A 13,769-nucleotide genomic window follows, 5' to 3' on the forward strand; every position below is an offset into this window, starting at 1 on the left:
AAAAAAAAAAAAAAAGAGAGAGAGAGCGAGAGGGATTAAGCAAGCCAAGGCCTACGGCGTAGGGGCCGCCATTGGAATTCTAAGGGTCAACGTGAGGAGCTTTTTTAATTCTAAATCAGAACTTTTGAGACAATGTTACCCTTGTCTTTTCCATTTAGTATTATTATACCCCTTTATAGTTTTTATTCCATCACTTTTTCATTTCATTTTATTTCGTATCTTTTTATACTTTTGTGGGGGATGCAATTCATTGGTCCATCTTTCAATAAATAAATTTAATTTACTATTATTACCAGAAAAAAATACTCCAAAAAAATTAATACCATTTGATGTAAAACTTAGTTAAAAAATTTTCAAATATTGAGGCATGGAAGTACATTCTTTTATAAGAATGTCCCCTTATTATTAATAATTAAATTTATAACATTCAAATTGAGAAACACACCTAACTAAAATTTTCAATCAAAGGACGCTGGTCCCTAAGGCTACATAGTCTTTTTCCTTGGAAATCCTACAATGCCAGGTTAATTTAAAATATTTTTTTATCACTAGCTCTAGCTTGATGCATTTTCTAATATTAAGGCATGATTGAAGGGAAACAAAAGATGAACATGAGGATTTCTTTTATATAAATGTTTATAGGTGTCTATAACATGTGTATATATATAATAATTAAATTTTTTTGAGGGGGAGGGGGTTCAAGCCTCTAATTTTCATAACCTTCAAAGTCATTGTAATATCTAGTTGGAATTTATAACCATTCAATTACACACATATATATATATATATATACCATGATGAACCAATTGTTTCCAATTATAATTACAACAAATTAATGAAAAGAGAAACATATTCCATTCCCAATATGGAGGGGACTTTTCTCTTGGATGTTTATCTACCATATAGGTTATTAAATATATAAGGCCTTTTTATATCCTCCAAATCCTCAAAACAATCTTTTTTAGTTAAAATTTTGCATTGATCTGAAAAGTTCATCGCATCCTAACATGAATATGAGATAACTATTTAATATTTAAATATTTTATTTTTTAAAATCTATTTTTTATTTTTTGGGTAATTAAAATATTTTTTTTTTCATTTCGACAAACCCAATGTAGTCACGGAAATTTGAAAAGTTGACATGTTATACACGAACTTGCACATATTATACACGCTGGCAAAGTCTTGAGATAATTAATGAACCAAGTCAAAATTGATCGCTGGTATTTGCTGATGAAAACTAACCTCCTTTCTTTTCTTTTATATATATATATATATATATATATATATATAAAACAACAACATATAAAACAAATCCCCAAACAACAAGTAACGTACAAAGTTCGTCCTCTTTTATTAATTACAATAAAAGCTTTATCACTTGAGCCTAAATATATATTTTCTTTGTTATCCAACTAATGTATTTAATTTTGAAAAGGAAATAAAAAATAGTTTAATGTGCAGTGCATAGAATCGAATAAAAAAATGTAATAATATTTGAAAAAGTCTCTAAATTATATGAAAATTTTCAAATAAGCTTTTACATTTTTATTATGTTCAATCAAATTCTTATATTTTTTATTTAAAGTCAAATAAATCTTCATTTTTTTTAGTTTAATAAATCTTTATAACTGATAATTGGTTTACTTAAAATATTATTTATAATTCTATATTACATAACGCCAATATCGCATTTTAACACATTATAATTAATGATAATATCACATGTTGATATATCATAATGATAATAGCATGACATACTAATTTAGTATGATAACATAATCAATTGATATTTTTCACTTTTCACATCAATATTGTATTAGTATCATTTGAATATAAAATAACAAGTGACATTTTGATTAATAATAATTAATTAATTATTAATTATAAAAAATTATTTGATTTAAAATAAAAATATAAAAATTTGATTAAATTTAATAAAAAATAAAAATTTATTTAAAATTTTTAAAATAATTTAAAATTTATCTAAATATTATGCTTAAAAAAAAAAATCAAATCTGGTCTGTGTTGATTGTTGAAAAGTAGGTCCTTTCAGTTTCTGAAAATAAGATGGTGAATACAAAATAATAAGTTTGAAGACGTCACTCGTGCCAGGTGTAAGTTGTACATTCAAAGAACATTTAGTTCAAGTCTAAACAGCTTGAAACACGGTTCTGTCTTTTCTTTGCCAATAAAGCAAATAGATTAGATCACCTTCTGAGAGTCATACATGTATATTGTCGTATCAGATATTTCCATTTGTTATACAGAGATAATAAATAACAACTGGATAGTTGAAATAATTGTCTTACACTTTTAACATTTTTTTTTCAAAATTAAATCGGTACTTATCTAATATTACGATATAAGCATCCGTGATTACTGAATTGAATTCCTGATTTTCTTTGTTAACTTTTTAATCAATGATTATGTGAGACTTCGCTTATCCAAACAAAAAAAAAAAAAGAAGAAAAGAGTAGAGGAGAGGAGACTTGATAACGTACAAGCATGATGGAAAACATTAAAGCATGACATGTAGTTGAAGCCAAAAGCTTCAACTTCTGCTTGATTTTTGATAGCTATTCCTTGTCAGCATATATGTTGGTTATTTGAGAGTTTTGATGTCTTAATAGAGATAATAAGTGAGAAAGGGATCGGGGAGATAGATTGTAGAAAAAAGGAGGAACAGAAATACAGGCATGAAACAAGCCATTAAAAGGGGGTACAACGATATCTTGTTGTCTCAATGCGGCAAAAGTCGAAGATCTCAGCGTGGTCTGTTGGAAACCTTTTGCTTCCTTCCTAACACTCTTGTTGGGTTGTTTATTAGTCAATCGCTGCGACCACGACTGCAATCGCTGTGTTGTTGCATAAAATTTTAGGGTTAGGCATACATGCAAGCAGGGTTTGGTTTCCCATCCCTGCAGCCCCCACATGTCCGCTGTAAATCTATTTAGTAACATCTTTAGGGAGTTAGTTGGAGAAAAGAAATATGAGAAAAAGATAGGTGTAATGAGAACGTTTATTGAGTGTGATTGCGTAATATGTAGAAACTAATATTCTTTTTTTTTTAACTCTAAGCATAAAATCTCCAAGTTATATTACATGTATATTATACGTGGATGAATACATATGTGAATTTCATAATTATTATAATAATGAAAACAAGTTTTTGGATCATGATTTAATTAACTTTCAATTAGTTAACATTTAAAATATAAGATAAAGTCCGAATATTAAGTTAATGTCCCATGCCTAAAGCAATGAATAGAATAGGAAAAGTGTTTGAAGTAAAATATTATTTACTAGCAATACAGCAAAATTAAAAAATTGCATTTGATTAATTTATTCAAAGTAATAATGTTCTTATTATTTTTATTACAATATAAATGTTTATTATTTCTGTTATTTATTTAAATAAAAAAGTTTCAATTAAAGAAAGTGTTATTTATTAGTGATTATACATAGTAATTTGCCAAACTAAAGAAACTACATTTAACTTATTGACCCTCTTCGGAAAATTTTGTATTTTGGTCCGTTTTACAAAAATCATAAAGTTTATATGTTATTCCCAATCATTTATAACATAAATCACAAGCATTGAGATATCATATGAATTTAATTAATAAAAAAATAAAAAACACAAATACATAAAATGGATTCTAATCTTAACTTTATAGGCTAACCATTCGTTTAGATAAAAAGGTATCTGTTAATCAACAAAAACCTCTTCATATTTGCAATTACTGTGTATTCTTATTTGGACATATAACTTATTAAAATTTACCAGTTATGTAAATCTCATAATTATTTAAACTTTTGAATGGTTTAATGGATAAAAATTCTAGAAAAATTGGTTAAATTATAACTTTTACATGCTACTTAAAGTATTGAATATTAATCATGAACATGTTCCACCTATTATATGTGAATATAGAGTATGTTGCCCTGGGGGGAAAGAAACAAAAGAATCGCGTTCATGATCAAATTGGGTCTTGGGTAGTTATCAAGTCTAAAGGTGAAATTAAGGGGAAAAAAGAAAAGAAACGAGGCCCACATGCACTGAAATTAAGTGTGAATAATTGAATATATTTCATATCCATTGGAGAAACTATTGTGTCAACTTAGTGAACTCACTTGATAATCATCCAACTTGTTGTTTAATGTATTCTTATTAATAATTAAGATAGGAATCATGTAAGAATCACTTAAACTTTCAATTCAACGATAAACATATATATATATATATATATTTGTTGAAAATCCAAATTTGAAGTCCCAAAAAAAAAAATCATGTGTGGATGAGTAATATTCATATCTTGCATTTTATGGAAAATTTTACTATGTATGTGAAAATATGAAAAGAAGGTCTTTGGTTTAAATATACTTTTATGTAAAATAATTTAAATATCTAAAAGAACAAAGTAAGGCCATAAGTATAAAAATTAAAAAGTTTTGTATGCGAAGGGAAGGGAGTAAGAGCTTCTTCCAAGTTCCCAAAAAGATTGATTTGGGAGTGTGAATAAAAAGAGAAAGGAGGAGGAAGGAGAGGAAGGGGGGGCACAAAGGGGGTTGTCATTTTGGAATGTTACTCTTAAATTGGTGCACATGGGAACAAGGCTGTCTATTTTAGGGTTTCTCCCTGTGCTTGAGGTGGGGAAATATGCTTTGGTTGACCCAACATTGGGTACCCACTCAAAGGCTCCTTCCCTAATCCTGTCCTAATGCACCCAAGACAAGCTGGGGCCACGTGCCCCTTCATGGGTCCTGACACCATTTAAAAACTTAACCCCTTTCAGTGTTAAAAAGGAAGTTTTTTTTTGGACAAACGGTGTCTTGACTTGAGAACACAAAAATAATAATAATAATAATAATAAAAGTTGAGAGGTCTAATTTCATGTTTAGATTAGACAAACTAACCTTTCAAACCCTTTTTCCTTTTTTTTTTTTTTTTTCTGATTTTGCAAACATCTTGATCCAATTAGTTTGCATAGATTTGACTCCATCTAGTGGATGCTTATATAACAATAACATATCAAAACCGATTTATAGTTTTATTTTTTTTGGCCTTTAGAAACAGTTTGGTGGCTTGGGGTAAAGACATTATTTTGTCAAAAGTGCAAAGATGTTTGTGATAGGGTCTAATGAAGTTGAAATCTCAAAATTAGGATGTCATATCATGAAAATGAACAAATATTCATTGCACTTGATGTAAGAACAATGTCAAATTTCCTTTCTCAATTTGCACCATTCATGTTTTGTGGTAGCTCAAAATTCTGACCACCTTCATCATCCGAAGATTTAATTTTATTACTCTGATTAATCATTTTAGATATCTAAAAAATTGATTTATGTAATTCCCTTTTTATCTTTTAATTAGTTTTATAAAAAAAAAAGAGAGAGAGCTCAATTCAATTAATTTATTCATTTTGACCGTATTAGATTTTGGATTCAAATGTTCATAACATCAAATTGTCAGTATCTAAAATGTAATTCTCTTGGTAAATTCGAGTTGAGAAATTACACATTTTCACCCTAACCTGCATGTAGAAACAACCTATTGCTTTCAGACTTTTTCTTTTTGGATTAAAAGAAAAGGAAAAGTACATGGCATATAGTAGCCAAAGGAAAACCATGTAGTACAGGATATGATTAAAAGAGAGAGCTACTCTGCTTCAAGCCTAGGTTAGAGCTGTAACATAAAGGACAGGGCGGAAAAGTATCCAATTGGAAAGTTTTGGATGAAAAAGGAAATCTAATGGAGATTTGAGGCATTGTGATCTTCTTACACGTCAATGAAAAGGAGGGTGGAGAAGAAGGGGGAGCATCCAATTGAATACTTCTAGGAAGATATGAATAGGTCCTTGAATACCCTCTTCACTGTCGACCTTTAGTTAGATAGCACTGATACAAGCTGAAGCTTTCAAAGGGAAAAAAGAAATAATAATAATAATAGAGAATCAAGTCACTGCTAAATAATTTCTTTTAATTTTAATTTTTTTCCCTGCAGATCTAAGACAAAAGGACAAAGTAGCTAGAATATGCAATCACTAACAAGTCTCTGGAATTTTCGAAAATGACCAATATATTTCCAACAAAGAAAAAGCCTGCAGATGATATGGTACCTTTGATTGCAATATTCATTCATTTATTTATTTTTTCCTTTCATTTTTTGGCCCTTTTAAAGATTTGAATGATGCAAAATAAAGCTGCCAACTTGTAGCATTTCCAGAGTAAACCAAATTTCATGCTTACATATATGAATTGTCAGTTCTTGAAACCTGGGTTAGTAGATATTTTATATATATGCATCATTTACCCACCAAATTACCTGATGATAGTTTCTTTCTTTTTGATAAATTTCTATTCGCTTTTATGTAATTTAGCTTTCCTAGTTTGATTTGCACTAGAAAATTTTTAAGAAGATTTTGGTCATTTGTAGGAGGGTATAACTTCCTTTTCTTTTTAATTAGACAGCATTTACAAGTATATACATTACATCAATTTCTAATCATAATCAAATAATTTTAGACAAATATTACATTACTATTACATCCTATATAAAAAATCAATTATTTGAGTAAGGAAATATATACATATATTTCTTTATTGAATCAAAATACTTTTTGGACCGAGTGAATGAATTGTCTTTAAAAATAGACATACCTTTTTTTACCCCAATACCAGAAGTTTTGATCTTAAATCAATCTCCCAAAAATTAAGTAACAGAAAAAAAAAGGGAAAAAAGATCCCTCTTTTCTATAGATTTAATTTGATATTTAGTATTAGCATATAACTGTCTCCCAAAGGTTGGAAAAACAGATGTGCCAAGATTAGCTGCTAGCTAGTACTAAAGAAATAAGAAAAAGAAAATATGGAAGACATAGCAGTAGGTCAAATTGCTTTAAATTTTTATTAAAAAAATCATAATAAATCAACCCTAGTACTAGTAGTTTTGAAAAGCAGGCACTGACATGAAGTTTGGAATGATTAGACAAAGTTATGGAAGCAAATAATTTAAAGCTTAATTATAAATTTGGACTCATATGCCAAGAAAATAATTGACAACAGTTGGAGCAGACTGATCATCACTTTGTTTTCATCATCTGTGAGAAAGAGAAGAAGAAAACTTTGAAAGAAAAAGAAATTGAAGAGATGATCAACACAGTTGGTGAAGTCAAGAGAGAAAGAAGGGATATGCACATATGATTTGCTAGCAAATCCCTCTCCAACCACCATATCCGATCTTCTTATCATTAACCTTTAATCCCTATATTCTTCCCCCACAATCAACCTTCTTATTGCAACATCAATTTTTATTTTTCTATACCCATCTTCGGAGTGTGGCCACCTGTCATTCCATTTATGGCATAATCAGAAAGGGAGGGAGGGGAAAAAAATAAAACCTTTGACCTTCATAATGACAGCTTGAAGGATCCATAGCTACTCAATGGCAAATCCAAATTGAAAGAGAATTGGCTCTTAGTTTTCATGAACATAATAATGTCATTATTAAATCTGATTATTTTTATCAAGGTTTGAAAAAAATTGGCCACTTAGATTATGGTCAAGCAATAAATCAACAAGGCATCCATTCACCAGTGAATTTGCATGCGCAAGAATATATAGCTAAAAAAAGAAGTTCCAACTTTGTGACGGATCCTAAGATAGGATTAGAGATGGTCTTACCTTTTATCTAATCTAATTGACCCGAAATCAGGCTTTCATTATGAGTTGAAAAGAGGCAAACCATCAAATCAGAAATTACTATCATAGAAGATTAGCCAATTCATTAAGCAGGATTTTGCTTTCAATGTTGGACACAGTTGTTTTCACACCAAACTCGGCTAAACAAATTCATATGCTGAGCTCAAAAAGGAAGATTTCCTGCCAATAATAGTCACATCTCTCTTTTCTTGTTCTTTTTTTTTTTTGTTGGTTGAGTTACAAAGAATATTCAAAGTGATACAAACTACCCAATTTTCTTATGATGATAATTTTCAATACTTTACCAAATTTAAATTAAGTAATTCAAGGGTGAGTACATATACTTTTGCTGCATTCTACACATAGAATCCTTTAATACGTTTACTATATGATTAAAACAATTAATTTAGTGTAATGAAATTGCAGCTTTTGGCATTAAAATTCAGTGTTGATGGTATAGTTAAATCAAAGTACAGAATATTTTGTAAGTTATTTGCAGATAAAGATAACTGAAAAAAGCAAGACAAATTGAAGAATATACAAATGTAATGTAAAATTGTGAAACAAAAAAGAGGCGGAGAAATCAGAAATGATGAGAATAAGGAACAAAAAAAGGTCATAAAGAGTTTTCGTCTACGCAATCAACGGTGTGACGGGTCCTTCGCGTCTGAGCTACTGCTCTGTAGTCTGTACTGTCTTTTGGTTCCACCACATCAAAAACCTATTCATCAAATCAAGAATTGCCACATGTCAACGAATCATTTACCTGCCTTCCCATTTTGTCCTCGTACAAACCCCCCTGCCCTTTCGTTCCATCACCTCAAAAGCCCTAAACGCCACTGCCCGCTTTTGCAGCGCTGCTCCCCTTCCTCTTGCTTGCTTTCTCTTCGCATAATTACCACATTACCCTTTTTTTTTTTTCTTGAAAGATTATCATATTCATCTAATTATACATTTTAGAGTAAAGCTTGATATGTTTTCATTTACTTGATGATGGTTAAATTAACATAAAAGTTGAAATTGAGCAACTTCATTATAACTTAATCCTTGATTAAATAATCATGCATATGGTTGTACTTAAATTTTTAATTCGATGATAAAATACATAAGTTCATGATACATATTAATTATTAAATTAAATATTTACGAATACCAATTTTAGATTCAAACAATCAACAGAATCTTATCCACATACTCAGAAGAATTATTCTTCCAAAGTGCTAATGATAAAAGAGATGGATAATCATGGAGTCATATGCGTATACTTCACATCATGAGGTTTTTCCTTTTTCTTTTTTTTTAGTTTGTTTTTTGAAGTTCCAATGTGAGGCCTAATTGGATCATCGTAATCTTGATTGAGGCACAAAGCTGACAAAAGGGCATGTTTTGGAAATATGAGGAAGAGGGAAATCACATGAATCTTTGGAAAAAGAAAAGAAAATTAAAAAACGAGAGAGAGAGAGAGAAAACAGTGAGTCAGTTTTAATTTTGAGTACAAAGATAACAACCTCTGGCAGTGATACAAGAATCCACAGACCAAATCCGTACTTTGGTTTGAGCCCTCGTGAATCGAGGGGCCGTGTTTTCACTTTTTCAGTTAAATCCTTCCTTTCTTTTTTATTTATTTATTTGTTTTACACTTCATGGCCATCTATGATGACCATTTTTACCTTTTTCTACCTTCCCCAAGATTTTCTATCCAAAATACTTTCCTCTTTTTATATTATTCTATTGCAACACTCTTTTATTTATTCTTTAATTTGTTTTTTCTTTTAAGAAAAAAGGAGGGGAAAACTAAACACAAGGTACTACATTTCATGCCATGTGTTTTGTCCCTTTAAAGCCATCCTTGTCTATTTATGTCTCTCTCCAACGGCCATGTCTTTGTCTGCTTGTATTTTTTTAAAAAAAAAATGTCTTTTTTCCTTCATTTCCTCTTCAAACCAATCGGTTTCTTTCCTTTTAATAATATAATAATACTATAATACTAATAAACTTTTTTCTACCAAATCAGTAAATCAAGTTGAGCATATTAGTATGCATTCCCAGTATGATAAAATTACAAGATCGATACAGTACACTAATTCCCAAAATACTTCCTTTCCTTTAATTAAATCAATGTCAAAGAGAATAAAGAGAGATATTTACTTAACAAATATTGGTTTTTCTTTAATAATATTGGTGTTGGTGATTATGGTGGGTAAATACACCATTATATATACATATATATATCCATGATCAAAAATAGCACATTGGGTAGATTTGTAATCCGGAATTTTTTTTTTATTTTGAAAAAAAAAGGGTCCATACTAAAAGTGAAAAACTGTAGTGGGCAAAGGCAAATAAGCAGTGATGCCCATGAGCATATAAAAGTGTGGGCAATTTGTTGATTTAGTTTATAAGAAACAGTTCCAACTTTGTCTTGTTTACCTATCAAGTGATGTTGCATAATGTCTTTTCATATCAATTGCACAAACTTATTTGTTTATTGTGAATGTTGCCACCATTGCAACAGTTCAATCTTGTCTTCTTACTCGTTAGATCACAGAAAAAAAAAAGGGGGGTGGGGTGGGGGTGAGGGGAAGGGGAGATTTCTTGTTGATTCCCTTATGCAAGCAACCGCTTCTAGTCTCACAATCATGATAAAGAATCTAAAGAAGAAAGAACAGAAGACTTGGCATGATAACACCAAGTTAGAATAACAAATAAATGCTGTTACCAGTATAGATTTCTTTCTTTGTTTTTCTAATTTTTGGAATCAGATTTGTTTCATAATACTGCCACTAGCTTGGCTATGGAGTGTCAATCCATGGAATGACAGCCTATTTAACTGATCGTGCAGCCTTCTGGTTAGAGCATTTATGTGATGATAAATAACCAATTCTTCAATTAGCATTTGGATATTTGGATTAGCGGGAGGGTGAAAGTTTAAGCACATTTTCATTTGGTTCACGTCAATTACCTAAGATTTATATCTATCAATCTTGAAATTACACTAGCAATCAGGCTCAAATTTTTTATTATTATGCATCAGAACATGAGTTGGGGGGAAATTAAACTGAAAAGAAAGCAAGTTTGAGCTTTCGATGGACATGAGATTGGCAGTGTTAAAAAGCACAAGAAGCCAGATCATAACAACGAGGCTGAGAGAGAAAGGGGTGAAGGTTCCAGTCCTCTAGCAATAAATTCAGGTTTTGGGGTATTTTCTCTTTGGCCACCATCAAGAATACAGAGCAATATGGGATAGACAATGACAGTTGCTTCCTATCCTCCCATTTATGCCTCTCCCGTTTATGTGTAAGCACATGCTCCCGTTGCAGAACATGTCCTGTTCCAAGTTTACATGAATTCAGAGCCTACTTAAGTTTTTCCTTACTTTCTTCCTTCTTGCTCTTCTCTCATCATGCACCACACCCTACCGTCAGGACCTCCTCTATACACTCATGTTCCCTCTTATGTATGCCAATTGAATTTCGTATCTTCAACATGATGGGCCATGCGATGAAGGGTCGCAATCTGTCATAAGTGCTCTTCGTCCCCCCAACTTATATATAATTTCTTTACATTTGTTATAATGCAGGGAAAAAAAAAACAAACGTTTTGTTTTTTGTTGGGTGGTGAAATCTCTGAAATGTGTGTAGATATTTCTTTTTTGAATTAATAATCCCCAATTCAAAAACATGTCTGCATGCATGCACATCTGCTCTGTTAAGTCTATTTCTTAGTAGCATGGAAAATCTATTCCCTATGCTCATGTTGCTTTTCATTTCTATACTTGAAATGGAGTGCTACCAGCTAGAGCTAGTTAGAAAACCAAGGCATTTAGTTCACATAAAATTTTATATTTGTTGTATTGTCTAGAGTAAAGGTTTATTTATGGATGTCGTAATTTATAAGGTTAGTTTTGGTCTTGTTTGAATTAATGTAAGGAATAAAAAAGAAGGAAATGTGGCCCTTTTTACAGCTATATAGATGATTTGTTGGTTAGCCAAGGGGGCCTGATAGATAGATAACAAAATTGAAAGACACGGAAACAAATTACATAAGGACAGTAAGAGAGGAGGGGAAAAAAGGAAGAGTGAGGAGGGCAGGGGAAGTTATGATAAAAGAAAAAGAAAGAATAGCCAATTCACCAAAAAGAGGCAAGACAGCAGGATCATGGCAAAGAGAGCCCATTGAGGATAATAGCAATGGGAAGCTGACTTTTGAAAAGATATGAGGAGCAGGGCCTGGCAGAAGTAGCCCAAGGGGCGAACATCCGACCACCCACCGACAGTAATTGCCCACCTCGAAGCTTGAATTAACCAAGGCCTAAAATGGGGCCCATTGAGGGGGTAATGAGCCCCTGAAAATTAGGACACTGTCCTTTTGAGCCCACCCCACCTTGTGTAAACATGCTGGCAAGGGCTAAGACCAGCTTTCATGTACCCCACTCTTGGTTGGAATGATGTGGATGCCTGGTGGGCATAAATAGTGCTTGTATAATCCAGTGCGACAACAAATTTAGCTCTATTGCCCCTGCTCTGCTGCGAACCAACTCCGATAGGGACAGCTCCTTTGTCACTTGGGGACTCAGTAGGGTTGTTTTCTTTTCAACTTAAGTGAAGAGGAGGAGCCTCCTCCCCTCCTGGTGAGAAATGGAGCACGCGCAAAGTCAGACGTGGGGAAGTGATGGAAGAGGGTGTATTTGGGTGCGCGTACATGCACCGCATTCATATGACATGATTAACCAAAATGTTGTGTTCCCAAGCTGTAATACATGAAATACAATACTGCAAATGCCCTGCTCTGCTTTGCCATACATGATGACATGAGCACACGGCCAAGCCATTTATACACCAAAACATGAAAAATCTTTTTGCACGACAATCTCGGTTTCAGATGTACTATGATTTTTATATTTTTTGTCAAACAACAATGGAGAAAGTACTGGATTACGTTTTCCATGTTTAATCATTTAAGCCTCATCAATATGCATTGAAATTCATAACAAAAACTCTCAAGACTGCCTATTGAAAGGTCAATTTCTCGTGATTTGACGCTCCAATTGCCCATTTCTCCATTTCTGATATATGTCTAATGTCAATGTGTGTATATGTGGGCTACTCATTCACATTCTACACTTGACCAGCCCAATAGCCCAAGTTGTTTTTCCCTTCACACCCTCCCTAGGGAAATTCTTTATGCATGATAGCTCACCCAAAAAAAAAAAAGAAACAAGTGGAGATAATGTGCATTGGATTGACCAGATTAATCAATATTACGATGGAGTCATATTTGTTGAAGTGTATATATAATTTTTCTATCGAAACCTATTTGAAATTAAATAAAAATGAAAAAAAAAAGCAACTGAAGTGCAATTACACTTTTTCAATATTAAAAAGGAAAACGTTTCACATAAATAATACTTAAAATAATCCAAGAATTTGTTTATATATCCCAGCCATAGATTTTGCTTTTTGTTTCTATAATAATGAAAAAAAATACAAGTAGTTAAAATAACAAGTTAACACTTTGTCCAATAAAAATAGAGAGAAAGAAAAAACATAGCAATTAAACAAATATTTTCTTTTATGTTTTAGGAGTCAAGACTAATGCCTCTGGCAGAGAGTAAGTTAATAAAAGAGGGTTGAATGAAAATGCTCTGCCGATGGATGCTAGGTAATGTAGACATGACCGCATGGAGACGTAGACAAGTCTGTATGTGTTACTATTACAGTGTGTTCAAATAATGGACTGAAACTCATGGTCAGCAGGAGACGACTGTGACTGTGAAAACAAGAGATTCGCAGTCTCTCCCCAAAATATTTTGAAATTGTCTCGACTACCTTTCTCCCTTCAACCATTTATATCGGCTACGGAGTAAGCTCATAGCCGTTGGTCCTTGTTTTCATTTCGGGCTTAGGCCAGTTATAATCTCCCTCCAACTTAAAATAAGGGGCCCGTGGCCCTATTCATTCCAACCCATTAAGGATGAGAGCCATCCATCCACCTGGGTCTAAGCACCATTTTTCAAGAATCCAACCATATACAAATATATGGTCGTTATGATGAGGCCGATA

This window comes from Theobroma umbraticum, unplaced genomic scaffold (assembly GCF_002168275.2).
Source record: "Theobroma umbraticum cultivar Fairchild unplaced genomic scaffold, ASM216827v3 scaffold_56.0, whole genome shotgun sequence".
Classification (NCBI taxonomy): Eukaryota; Viridiplantae; Streptophyta; class Magnoliopsida; order Malvales; family Malvaceae; genus Theobroma; species Theobroma umbraticum.